Below are 14,948 nucleotides of genomic sequence, written 5' to 3'. Positions count from 1 at the left end.
TCACTACATCGTCTTGTTTTTTTACATCATCCTCTATTGATCAACATGGTACTGCATCTTCCTGCCCAACTCCTCATTCCTTGGCCTGCTCTCTGTAGCCTCCCCCCCCCACTTTCTCATGTACCCCCCCATCCTTCCCAGAGGCGAACTCCCCTACCCTATCCTCTGACTCTGAGAAGGGGTCTCACTCTCACAGCTACCTGCTCAGATCTCTATCTCGATCACAACCTCTTGATATGATTGGCATTGGAATTGTATCCCCTCCCATCCCTCCAAAACCTCCTCAGGGTTGACCCTCCTCTCTCTCTAAAGCCAAACAATAGGTGGGTGTGGAAGTCGTATCGGGTCATCAACTAGCCATAGACCAAGTTCTTAGAGCACAAAACACCCTGGGGCCATCTCCCTCATGAAGTTGCTCTCCTTCAACTATCGTGGGTTAGCTAGTCCCGAGAAAAAACTAGCATTTCAGAGGCTTCTAAGCACTGAGCTGGTAGATGTCATATTCCTTTAGGAAACCCTGGGGTTAGCAGAAGCCATCACTCGCCTCCTTGAATCCATGCTCCCCTGATGGTTGTTTCATTCCCTTGATGTTAATGGGCGTTCAGGTGGTGTTGTGATGGGATACAATACCAGGACTATCAAGCTATGTAACATTTGGGGAGGAACTGGTCATATTGGGGCTGATATATACTCATCTGAATTAGGTACTGACATCAGACTCATCAATGTATATGATCCATGCCAAAATCAAGGAGCCTACTAGGAGTAACTGTTAAGATCCAATCCACTACAAGTGGATAACCTTATTCTAGGATGAGATCTTAATTTCTCTATGGGATATTCAGAGTCATGGGGACATCATGCTCAGATTGATCCACTGTCTGATTTCTTCAAAAATGTATTGGATGACCATAGCTAATCGATATCCCTTCTGCTAAATTACCTGGAGGAACAGAAGGATTGGGGAGGATAGGTTGGCTAGAATATTAGATCTCTTCCTCATTAAAGAGTGATTACTGGGTATGGGGTTCAACTATAGGCAGTGGGTTGGTTCAGGGGGACTATCAGACCACTCACCGATATACCTTGAAGTCAGAGGAGGTATGATTAAACCCAAAGCACCATACAAGTTCAACTCAACATGGTTAAAATATGCAGACTACATTAAACTGGTAACTGATTATTGGAAGTCCCACCCTCCTGCTGTGGGTGGGAATATAGCAGAAGGATTTGCCCACAATCTAAGTGAGCTTAAGAGGCTATCAAAAATATGGGCACACAACAAGAGACTGATGGATGAACAAACCCTGAGGGATACTGAAGCTGAGATTGCAGAGCTGGAGGATGAACATGGAAGGGGATACACAACACCTGAACAAAAGGAGAGGCTCACAACCTTAGTAGCACAAAGAGGCAAAATATTGAAAGACAAAGAGGAATCATGGAGGTTGCAAAGCAGATCCATTTGGCTTCTTGAAGGTGATGATAACACAAAATTCTACCACAAGTTTTCTAATGGACAAAAAGCTATTAATACCATTTGGCACTTGAATAATGAACATGGCATTAGAGTGAGTTCCTTCTAGAACTTAGCCTCCCTTAGCACATCTCACTTCAAGAAGCTCTACAAAGCTCCCCTCAATGCATCATTGGATCAAATTATCGGAGTGGCACAACTGTTTCCCTGGTTCGTGGACTAGGAGGATGCATTGGACCTCAACAAGGCTGTCACTATGGGGAGCTCGAAGCCACTCTGAAATGGTTCAAGAGAGACAAGAGTCCAGGACTAGATGGCTGGTCGGTTGAGTTTTACATTGCTTTTTTCGAACTTCTTGGAGAAGACCTACTCAAGGTCATTGAAGACTGCAGAATCACTGGGCGGATGTATGAAGCTTTCAACACCACATTTATTGCGCTCATCCCTAAATCTGATAACCTCAGCTCTTTTGAAGACTTCTGTCCCATCTCCCTTTGTAACTGTATCTATAAGATCATTGCTAAGATCATTTCCAATCACCTTTTTCCCATTTTATCATCACATAGCTCCTTTGAACAATTCGCTTTCCTTCAGGACCGTTAGATCCATGAAGCTGTTGGAACGGCACAAGAGGTGCTACATTCTATACAAACGAAGAAGTTGAAAGGTATGATTCTCAAGGTAGACTTCTCAAAAGCTTTTGATCTTGTTAGTTGGTTATATATCATAATGTTCTTAACTCATCTTGGTTTCCCCATAGAGTTTATGCAATGGATCATGTGTTGCATAACAAATATAATTTTTAGTGTCCTTATTAATGGGTCGGCATCCCCTTTATTTCACTCAGAAAGAGGTCTCAGGCAGTTATGCTCTCTCTCCCCTCTATTATTTTTGCTCATTATGGAGGGCCTCAGCAGACTCATATTGGAAGAACACGGGATGGGAAGACCACAGGGTATCAGGATTACAGACCGATGCACATTGACCCATCTCCTCTTTGTAGATGATGTGTTGATCTTCCTTAATGGAGTTATATGGGATCTGACCGATCTACAAAATATCATGGTCATATTTTGAACTTCTATTGGTATGGAAATCAACAGCCTAAAATCCACTTTAACGGTTTCATGTTGCACACCTCATGAAATATAGTTTGCCCTCCACATATTCCCATTCACTCTTCTGCAGTTGGATGATGGACTTAGTTACCTGGGTTACCGGCTAAATCCCCTCGGATACAAGATTGCAGATTTGACATGGTTAATTTCTAAGCTAGAGAAAAGGCTTAATATCTGGAACCACAAGTACCTCTCCACAACGGGTCGGTTGGTTCTTATTAAAGCTGTACGGGAAGCTACACCTGTATATTGAATGTCCCTAGCCTAGTTCCCTAGGGGCATACTCTCTCAAATTCAAAATCTCTGCTGCAGATTCCTTTGGAAGGGAAAACAGTCCGAAAGAATATTTGCCTGGCTAGATGGGAATTACTAGCACTACCAAAGAAATGGTGGGGGGGGGGTTGGGGAATTAAAAGACTGGACGATTTCTCTACTGCAATGGCTACTAAGCTAGGATGGAAACTAGTCACTACATGCAGCTTATTAACAAGGGTGGCATACTCAAAATATATATCTCCCCACAACATGATGGACTAGATCCAATGACCCAACTAGAATATGTCTAGGATATTTATCATATGGAAAGCAATAATAAACTCCCTGCCCTTCATCCGAGATGGGATCACTTGGAAAATATAGTCTGGCTCAAGGGTGTGCATTGGACTAGATCCTTGTATCGGAAGCAGCAACTCACACAGGCTCCCACATGAATTGATGCACCTACTCAACAATACAGGTATCATTAATATTAATCATATTACGAATCCAGAGCACTCCACCACATTTCAACAGGCATGGAAGATTGCTCACTGTCTACATCTCCCACAAATATGGCATCATCACTAGCAAGAATACATTGCTACACTAACTGAATTGCATATCAGGATCACAAAGGGGGGAGATGAGATCATGTGAGCCCATGCAAAAAATGGTATATACTCTCCAAGGAAGGATACCTATGTATCACTGTCATCCATCGCCCACCGACCATTGAACATTGGTGGAAACATTTGTGGAAACTAAAGGCTCCCCCTAGAATGACACTGTTTATGTGGATAGTACTAAAAAACAAGGCCCCTACAGGGGACAACCTGAACAAGAGAGCTCATCATGGTCCATCCTAGTGTTGCATATGCAAGAACAACACAGAAACTATCGACCACCTCTTCCTTACCTGCTCGGTCACTGTGGACCTCTAGAACACCACCCTTCAGGCCATCAATATACACTGTCAATGGTAGGGTACATCTGTTTTGGATGCATGGATATCATGGTGGACATCTGTTGCTCCGAATAAGGCCAAGAACCTACCCCTCCTCCTCTATTGGGCGATATGGATAGCACGAAACCTATACATCTTCCATAATACCATACCTCATTGGCCCTCCATCACTGCCCGAATACTGGCCACCTATAACTCCATCCCTGACGACGATGTTGCTCCTACCTCTAGGAACATTGTCCCCGAGGTCATCAACCGAGACTACCCCTGGGCGTATTTCGATGGATCTGCACAAGATGCAGGTTGTTGGGGGGGGTGCTATACTATACCTCTCCGCCTCACATTACTTTAAAATCCAAATGGGACTGGGAAGGGGCACCAATAATTATTCTGAGTTGATCACTCTAAGACATCTCCTACACTTTTCCATGGAGAAACATTGCAGAAATATACAAATCTTTGGGGACTCCAAGAATGTTATCAACTAGATAAACAACACATCAAACTGTCATGCATATTCTCTAAGACCTATTTTGGAAGAGGCACACAGATTCATTGCACATTTTGATCATTTTGTTTGTCACCATATCTACAGGGAACATAATCAGATTGCCGATTAGCTATCCAAGGAAGCTGCGAACCGGCCTCGTGTTACATGGATGATTCATGAGTAGAGGGATGTTGAACAATATCAATACTAACACTGCCAATATATGGACTACACAACATAACTGGCTCTGAGGGGCTTGATTTACATGTTTATAGTTTTGCTTAATTTATTAGTACAAATGTATATTTCGATTTACTAGATGTATATATAAGACAGATAACAGTACTCCCTGCAAGGAGTTTTTTGACCTCTTTAAAAAATACAGTAGACAAGTTTCTCCCTGTGTGGAGAATCAAAGATATTTTTTGATACATTCTATTTTTGATAGGCGAACAACCTCACCATATAGTGTATGCAACTGCATCTACAATATGTAATTTTCTTATGTCAATAAAAATTACGATTTTTTTGAGGGGGAAAAAAGAAAGTGGCATATCCCTTCTTATGCATAAAATGTTTCTACATATATTAGAATATTGAGGATGGTGTTCTTTAAAGGGGAGTGGATTGTGACACCCCTTAACATAGTTACCAATCAAACGGGAACTGTACCAAGTTCTCACTTTTTTAGAGGTTGCAAAAAGTCATCCGATTTTGAAAAAAGTTAATTCATAATACACTTTTTTTTGGAGCATATTTTTTATACTTTAATTTTTCTTATGTATTAAGTATGCACAATTTTTTTTAAATTCTGGTGATTTTCATGCTAATTTTAAAAAGGGCTGATGCAAAATCAAGTGCGGACTTACTTAATGGGAATGCGGACTGGGGCTGGGCTTTTCTTGGAAGATGTATTAGTGGAGATAATGAAAATGAAGGGCTATCAGCTATAATTTAAGACAACGGGGGATTGAGCAGGTACATCTCTCTTGTCTGTTGGTAACTTGGAATGGAATATCAACCCATTTTTTGAGGGGGTTTATTTTTGAGACTTTAAATTTTCTAATATATTATGTATTAGTATTTTTTTTTAAATGTTGTTGATTTTCATGCATATTTTGAAAAGCGTTGATGCAACATCAACCTTTTTTTTTAGGGAATATATTTGACGCTTTAATTTTTTATTTTTATTTTTTTAAGTATGTATTGTTTTTTAAATTTTTTTATTTAACCATTTTTTAAGTTGTCTTCTTCTTCTTCTTTTTGAGATGCTTGTTTTTAAATGGTTTTTCAAGTTTACTATTTCGATTTCTCCTTACAAAGAAAAAAAAATTAGAATGAAATTTTTTATTATTTTGCAAAGTTTAAAAAAATAATAAAATAAATATTTTGAAGTTAGGATTTTTTTTATATATATTTATGTATCATTAATTAATACTTCAATACACATAAAACAATTATCACTAAAAAAATAATACTTTTAAAGATTTGACAAAAAATATACATTTTGCATATAGATATAATTTTAAAAAATATACACTTTGGAACCTTTTCGCTAAAAATGACTTGTCAAATAAAGGATTTTTATGGAAAACATTGCACCAAAAAAAGTTGAAAATTTAACAATTTTAATAAATTTCTATGAAATTTATATCTAAAGATCATAACATTTGATTTTTTAGAGATCATAAAATTTGATGTTTGTTCAAAAATAATGATTCCCGTAAAATTTAAAATAATAACAACAAAATAAAAAAATATTGTTAAAAAATAAATCAAAACAACTTTAAAAAATATGTGAAATCAACCAATTAAAACTAAATTATTTAAAAAAATATATACTTGGAAAGAATAAAAAAACAAAACAAAAATATCACAAACAAACAAGGTAAAAAAAACATTAAGACATTATAAATAAATAAAAAATATTAGAATAACAAAATTAACACACACACTCACACACACATATATACACAACTACTACTTAACTTTAAAATACTTTATAAAACAAAATCAACATAAAATAAATAAATGAATATATATATATATATAGAGAGAGAGAGAGAGAGAGAGAGAGAGAGATTGCCCCCCAATCGCTAAGAGGTCACGGGCCAAAGTGATAGGTTGGGAATCAGCATGCCACCCTCACCCAGCTCCCAAGGGGTTCTAGGTCAATGCGACATGAGTTGAGCGCCACTCTTGTCGCCCTAGTGTATAGCCCCTTGGTCATTGGGTGGGGGTGGCAGATCAATTCTGAGAATTGACCTGTGGGGGGCTAATATTTAATTTTTATTTTATTTTGTATTTTATATTTGAAACTTTTATATTTTTTATTTTTTTAATATATGTTTTTTAATGTTATGCTATGTGTGTCTGTGTTTTCTTTAATAGTTTTGTATCTATACTTTGTTTAATATATATATATAATTGGGTCTTTTAAAAAAATGTTTTTCCTATTTTTTTTTTGAATTTTTATCGTTTTATAGGTTATTTTTGTCTTTTTTTTAATGTTTTTTGTTTCTGTTTTTATTCTTCTTTTTTTATACAATATTTTTTTGCCATTTTTAATTTTTAATTTGTTTTTTTTCCAATGTATTATTATTATTATTATTATTATTAATTTTTGTCATTTTTTTGTTTTTTAATTTTATTGATTGATTTATTTATTTTTTGTTGTAGGAAGTGTGTCATTGTTTGACTAACAAATCGACCCCATTATGTGTCAATTTGATAGTTGATTTTTTCAGTGTTGGTTACAATGAATCAAGTTTGCCTCCACTATGTGTTAATTTGATGGTTGATTTTTAAGTTTCAATTGCAATGGGTCAAGCATGCCCCCATGGTGGATTTTTAAGTTTTCGTTGTAGTATGTCAAGTTGTCTTAGGCTAAGATTTTAAAAGAGCTATATTTTTAGCATTTGGTATAATGACTTTTTGATTTAGGTATTGTTGTAGCCGCTACAACAACACCCAAAATTTTGGGCATATTCAAAACTTTGGGTCCCCCCTCTACTTGCCCCGAGCCATTAAGATTTTTATCATGTTTTGAGCTAGTAAATTTCCCCACGACCTAAGTGTTCTCAAACCCTATTTGTGCCCCGCTCATGCAATCCATATCACATTTATGAATTAGGGTTTGAGGGTGGTCGCTCTAATAAGGCATTACAAGCCTCGTGCACCCTCATGCTTCATCTTTCAACGAGCATTGTCGTAAGGTAAATATACCCTGTGTTATTGAGAAATGGCCTCTCCCTAACTACTTTAGGGTTAAGAAGCGTGACTTTGCTTACACATGTGCTAAACCCTAAATTCCCATGATGAAAAGTCTCAACTATATGTATTCCCAACCTTTAGCATGCTTTCTCTTGAGCATTCTTTAGGTTGTACCTATCATTGCATCATGTAGAGAGTAACTACATATTGCATCACCTTCAATCATCAAATTTATTTATGTGCTTGACTGACACATTATTGGAGAAAAGACCTTATTGGGGTATGAAAGGCTAATCCTTCAAAATGTCACCAAATGCCCGAGGTATTGCAATATCAAAATACATTGAACACATATCCCTTGAAGCTTACATACACTTTCTTTATTTTTGTCATGCATTTTAGTTTAATCTTAAATATAAGCATGATATCATTTAATTAACTTGTGGCCACTTTGTGCCATGCAGGGCCAACAAAAGAAACACGCTTAGAGCTCTTATTAAGGCACACTTAGAAGCTTTATTCCCCAACATGTGATGGAAAGATGTTTTAACGTGTAAATGAGGCAAAAGACATTTGAAAAAAGGATTTGATAGGTGTGATGGGACTGTAAGCCAATGTTTGCATGAAGTAAAGTTTGCAGCTATGAACACTTATATCTAGGTCAACCGCAATGGGAATGGGGTGCAGAGCTAGGATTCAGCTCTTAGCAAAAAATTACGCACGTTCTCCGTCACAGTTCTTCCCAGTTTTCCAGTTCCTTCAATTTTCATTCATCATATACATTGGTTAGATGGGCCATCCTAACATGAACGTATTAACTGTGTGTTGTGTTACAAAAAAAACAAACCACAACCTTCATCTTCCCTTCTGTATATAACTAGTGATTGTTTGATCTGTAATCCATTACTGGGAAATTCCTATAAACGGATCTCCAGGACAGATATTATGAGAATTTGCTGGTGTGTTATGAAAATAATGTTGTTGTTACCATTCACATGGCCAGAAATTCATATTTTTATATACTTTCCATTTTCACTGTTAAAAGTCTTCAGCAGTGGAAAACTAGACAAGCATGGACCATAAATAAAATAACATAACATGGTGCCTCTGCTACTACCCCTTTTCTTATATTCAGTAGTTCAATTTCTATGCTCTCACTAAATACTGGACAGAAATTGATGTGGGATATGTAATCTAAGCTTAGAAAATGAAAGGAGAAATACATAGTAGCAACATATTCGCAAAGGACACAAAAGAATTGCCATGGATAAATTTCGGCTTGGGGAAATATCCAACATTCAACAATACAACTTTATTATGTTCTTGAATTGTGTTGTATGTTTTGTATCTATTATCAATATCTCAGAACAAGGAAGTGGAAAATGACAACAAAATTCCATGTGGAATGGCTACATTGAGGTTCTACTCCAAGTGTGGGTCAAGCTTCGGTGGTGCAATTAAATGAGAATGGAGGAGGCATAGGTGCATGGCGCAGGGAATGACTTACATTGAAGGTATGTGTTGGGACAAGGTCCCCTAAGCCAATTTTGGGGCAAAAGCCCAAGTTTTGGGGCAGAAAGCCCAAGTTTTTGTTATGTAAAGTGTAAAGTCTCTGCAAGTTATGGTCACGGAGCGCGTATATAGTAAGTGGCATAAAGGGATTTTCCCTTATTTTATGTAAGTTGTGTTGGCTTTAGTAGACCTACTCATGGTCCGCTAACCATGGGATTGTATAAAAAAGACAGTCGTAGAGAGTCTAAGTTCAGTTCATGAGTGAAGAATGAATGTAATGGGTCATTAGAAGTGAAGAGCGAAGAGTCTTAGAATAGAAGAGAGGCTCTGCAGCTGTGTGCGCAGAGGCCTAGAGTAAATTCCGCAACTGAGTGCGTAGACCCCTACAGCTGAGTGCGCAGGGTAGTCTTGAGTCTATAAGAAAATATGAATTATCAATAAAGAGATTATTCTAGAAATATCTGTGTTTTTTCCATTTACTTCTATTATAAATGAATGTGTTTATATTATGATGAATAATGGGGTTATGATTTAATATTGTATTGATGCACGATTCTGCATGTTTTAGATTTTTATAAGAACGCAAGTAATAATATATATTTACACGAAGGATATCTTAATGCATGTTAGAATTATTAGACACTTAAGCCGATCTGGATAAATACAAAACTAAGGTTAATTACAGAGGCGCGTAAGTAGTGGATTCGCCTATTTAAGGTTCATGAAAGATAGTCATAGACCTTCGCAAAGGTCTAGAGGTTGATAAAAGGAATTTATATCAATAATCCTTAAGGGCTTAACGATATGCGCAAAGGCAGATTTAGGGAATAAAATGACATCACACTCATCTATGGGTGCGGAAACTTGGTTCCAACATCCCCCCATATTGCTTTGGGTGAGACTTCATTCCGCGCTCCGCGGGGTGATGCAGAAAGGGCTAGTAGGGTAGGGATTTGTTTGGAAAACTTAACTCTAAACCTGGGTCAGGACCCACTAAGCCAACAAATCGTTTTGTTGCAGGGATCAAGATCTGCATAAAGAGATGTGTGATGTCACATCACTAGAATCCAAATAAGAAGGAAATTCAAGATTGGTTGGATAGGAAGATCCACGAATTCACGGCTTAAGAAAACAGAAATCAGCGATTTACGAAAAAACAGTGGTTGGACAGGTATCTGTACATAGAGATACACAAAATTTTCTTCTGTTCCTTCCTAATCGAGCTATACGAGTGGATTGCTAAATTAGCGGATGTACAGGGAAGGTGGAGGCTTGACGGTCCAATAGTGTGGACCCGAGAGTTAGTGTGAATATTAGAAGCCTCTAAAGATAATATCACGCACGATGTTGATCACTGGCTTGATAGCGTCTTAGGAGGGTTTGTGACAGAGTTCGTGGTTGATACCTCGGTCAGCTATAGTGAAGCGGAGCGACGCTTCTTCAAGGGACCACGAGGTAAGTATTTAAGATCTTTGAATACTTGGACTAAAATGCTCTTGTGTGAAAAGCGAGTTATGAAATTACCTTAATGTTTGGAGCTATGCGAAGTGGAAAGTTATTCAAGGATAGAAGGGGAACCGGATCTAAATATAGCTCATTGATTGAGCCTCCTCTGAGTGATGACGAAGGAGCATCACAGGCTTCACCGCATAGAGTTTTCCAATTAATAAGTCAAAGGTTCCTGCGAATACCCCATCCACCCACACCACCTCCATCTTCACCTCCACCGCATACACCTTCGCCCACATCGCCACCACCTCCACCACCATTCAATATGGTGAATGCAGTGAAGTTTCCCATTTTTAAGGGCTTGGGAAATGAGGACCCAGACCAGTTTTGGTTCGTTGCGAAGGTTGTGTGGAAAGCTCAGAATATTACAGATGATTAAATGAAGAAAGAAACGTTGGTTATCTTACTACAGGATCATGCGCTAACATGGTACATCAGGTACTGCACCGATAACCCAACAGCTGCATTGACATACATTCAAACTGTGCTGAATAACGAATTCAGTAGACCCAAGTCTAAATCACACACAATCATTGGATTCAAGGAGATCATGATGAAGCCTAGCGAGACACCCTGGGAGCTGGATCAGAGATTGAAATGCAAGATCCATGAAGCTAACATGAATCTTATGGATGGGCAGCACCACGAATGGTTTGTGGCTTCGCTCTTGCCTCATTTAAGGGTTTCTTTATCACAACAAAAGATTGGGACCCAAGCGGAAGCCTTGGAGATTGCATGAGATACCAATTCAAGATGCTTCTTTGGGAGTTCAGCCGCGCGGAGTTGCAGAATATTTTCCTAGAGTTCCAAAGTCTGAAGAAGGATAGAGTGGCTCGGCCTGAGATGCGTGAAGAAGTTTGGTGTTTTAAATGTAAGAGTCAATGGCATGATAAAGATCATTGCCCTATCTTCACGAATTATGTTGCAGGAGGAAGGCCAATGCCTCTAAGGCTGGAAGCTCAAGCAGGGCCAAATACATGGCCCACACTGTGGTGTGCTATTTGCCAGGTTGCTGGAAAACATGTGACAAACAATTGTCACTTGCTGCAAAAATTTGTATAGACACCACAATAGCTCTTCTGCAAATCAGTAGGTCACGATGAGTGCAATTTCCGTAGTTATGAGTTAATGATGGAGAGAATGCTAGTGTATCAGATGCAAACATAAACTTGCCCTCTAGACCAAGGCATTGGGGGACTGCGAGGAGGATATCAGGGGTGGAGACGAGGCCGACGCGGAGGAGGATCGGCGAGAGGTCGAGGACAAGTTATTTGCTACAATTGTGGAGGGCCAACACACTATGTGCGAGAATGTATGAACTTGACGGGCCTGTCATGCCAATACTGTACTCAGTTTGACTACGTGACAGAAGACTACATTGTATTAATAGCTAAGATGCATGAAAAGGGGACACAACCTCAGTAGCCTACCCAGAACCTGCAGATGATGAGGGTTGAACCCCGCGAAGAGGATCCTAATGTGAATATTGTGTTGTGAAGTGGAATGATGACTGGCGAAGATAAGGGAAAGCAGCTTGAAGAAAGTGAATGGGTCTGCAAAGCTCCAGAGAAGGAGGTTGGCTTTGATCTAGAACGTGCAAAAGAAACCTTCATGGAAGCGAAGAAAAGCTTCATTGAGGCTTCTACCTCAAGAAGTCAGGATAAGCAGTCTGAAGAAATGGACCCATCCATGCTTACTACCTTTTTGGAGACCTGTATGAAGCTGCTACACGATAGCAAGGTCGTGAAAGGATTACAGGAGTTGATCAATAAATGCGCTGGAAAAGAAAATGCCTCAGAGGGACGTGTGTGGTTAGGAAAATTGGTAAACATAAGGCAAGAACATGGCGTGAGATGACGCTCACCGTGCAAATAAGAGAGTATGAAATGGACCAAGTTATTTTGGATCTGGTGTCAGATGCAAATGTTTTGCCAAAAAGAACATGGGAGAGAATGGGGAGACCTACACTGTAGTGGTCTTCGATTCAACGGAGGATGGAAAATCAACAAAACATTATCCCCATGGGAAGATTGCAGAGAGTGACAATAGATATTGAAGGCACGAGTGCATTGGATGATTTTGAAGTGATAGAGATTGTAGATGACAGCAATCCCTACCCTGCGCTCCTTGGGATCAATTGGGCTATTGACATCAATGGGGTGATCAATTTGAAGAAGCGAACAATGTCCTTAGAGAGTAAATAGTTCCGCGTAGTAGTACCTCTAGACCCTACAGAAGGACCGCGCTATACTGAACCGGTCCGTGATTATGAAAGTGATGATGATTTGGACCAGATTTATAAGATAATAGCGTGAGAGCAAGATTGGGTGAATCCAATAGTTGATGGACGTATTGCATGGGACCGCGAAAGCTCCTTCACATCATATTCAAATGAGGAATTGGAACATTGGTAGAATCGATTACACGAAGTATCTACGCTGCGTTGTAACATGATGACTAAATCCCTGCACTTTGTATCATCGGAGGTAAGAATTTTTCCTTATTATGATGGTTTAACTGACGTACGTAAATTTTTGGATGCATTTGAAAGGGTGGTGCTAGAGAAGCATCACTTCCAGGCCTTGGATTTGGTGTTGTGCACTATGCCGCAAGATGGTGGGGTATACATAAAGACAATTTTGATGGATGGTGCGAATACAGAAGAATGATGAGGGTGCGATTTGGTCACGCAAAAGTGTGATTTCCAGATAAATATGATGAGAGGAGCGATCTGCCCGATCAATTAGAAAAGTGGTCTGATGCTTATGGAGCAGAACCACAACCAGAATGGATGCATCTGTTCTGTCACACTTTGGATGTAATACCGATCAATTGGTACTTGGAAACATAGCTCCGCCACGACACCTATGAAAGGAATATTTTGAGGCAAGGATTCTTAATGATATTCAGCTTTGAGGATGGATTCGAGTGCATCGATGAAGTGTTGCAGGAGGTTAAAGCAGCAATCTTCAGAATACCGCAAGACCCCTTGGATTTGCTTCAACCAGATTGGACCACCCAGCTACACCATGCACTGGAGTGATACAATGTGACTGCTGAAGAAGAAGAGGGGTATCCAAGGAACATTAATATCCCAGAGACATAAGGTCACCGTGAAGTTGAGCGACCGTAGATAAAGAATCCATATATTACCGCGCCACTGAAAACTGAACAAGTGAACATTGGAACAGAGGCAAAGCCAAAGTTTGCGAAGATAGGGGACTACTGGGATGATACTACAGTGGATAAGGTCATTGAGTTGCTCCGTGGATACCAGGATTTTTTCCCTACAAATTTTTCAGACTTGAAGGGGATAATGGGCGATTTGGGAGCAATGAAGATAACGTTGAAACCAGAAGTGAAGCCTATGAAATAGAGGCCATATCGCCTTAATCCTAAGTACAAGGAAAAGTTCCACTTGGAGTTGGTCAAGATGTTGGCAGCAGGTATTATTGAACCAGTGGAGGAGTCTTATTGGGTAAGTCCAATGGTCGTTCACGAAAAGAAGCAGAAGGATGAAATAAGGATATGTGTAGATCTCAGGAAGCTGAATGATGCTTATGTACATGATCCCTTTCCAACTCTGTTCACCGATGAAGTGTTGGATAATGTAGGATGGTAGGAAGCATACTCATTCACTGATGGGTTCTCGGGGTACCATCAAAGCAAGATCGCGTCAGAGGAGAGGAGTAAGATGACCTTCACAACTGAGTGGGGATGTTTTTAGTATATGGTAATGCCTTTTGGACATAATAATGTGCCGACAATATTTTTATTCATTGCAACGTTCAAAGAGTTTATTCACAAGTTCTTGGAAGTATACTTTGATGATTGGGCGGTGTTTGGGCTCGTAAAACGCCATGTAGCTAGTTCGCGCTTGATGCTTGATACATGTCGGAGGTATCAGATCACGCTAAACTTGAAAAAGTGTTTATTTTGTGTCCCTTTCGGAATCTTTTTGGATCATGTAGTGTGCAGACAAGGATTAATGGTGGACCCTGCTAAGATCATGGTCATAATTAACTTCGAGGCACCAAGGAGTGTTAAATAGCTGCGCGCAACATTGGGTCATACTAGATACTATAAAAAGTTCATCAAGAGCTACACCCAGATTACCACGCTGATGGAAAAGCTATTAAAGAAGGATGCTACATTTTGTTGGAATGAAGAATGTCAGCGGAGCCTTGATGTGTTAAAGGTGAAAATGGTCACCCCGGCGATCCTAGTCTTCCCGAATTAGAAGAAGGAATTTCATGTGCACATGGATGCGTCATGTATTGCACTGGGAGAAGTACTAACACGGGCCGGTGAAGGAGAACTAGATCACCCGATAGCATTTGCGAGCAGGAAGATATCTAAGGCTGAGAAGAACTATTCAACGACGGAGCGTGAAGGGTTGGCTATGGT

Source organism: Pinus tabuliformis, chromosome 8 (assembly GCF_031772625.1).
Source record: "Pinus tabuliformis cultivar Carrire ecotype Pingquan chromosome 8, CPIR1, whole genome shotgun sequence".
Taxonomy (NCBI): domain Eukaryota; kingdom Viridiplantae; phylum Streptophyta; class Pinopsida; order Pinales; family Pinaceae; genus Pinus; species Pinus tabuliformis.
This window is presented reverse-complemented; position numbering follows the sequence as displayed.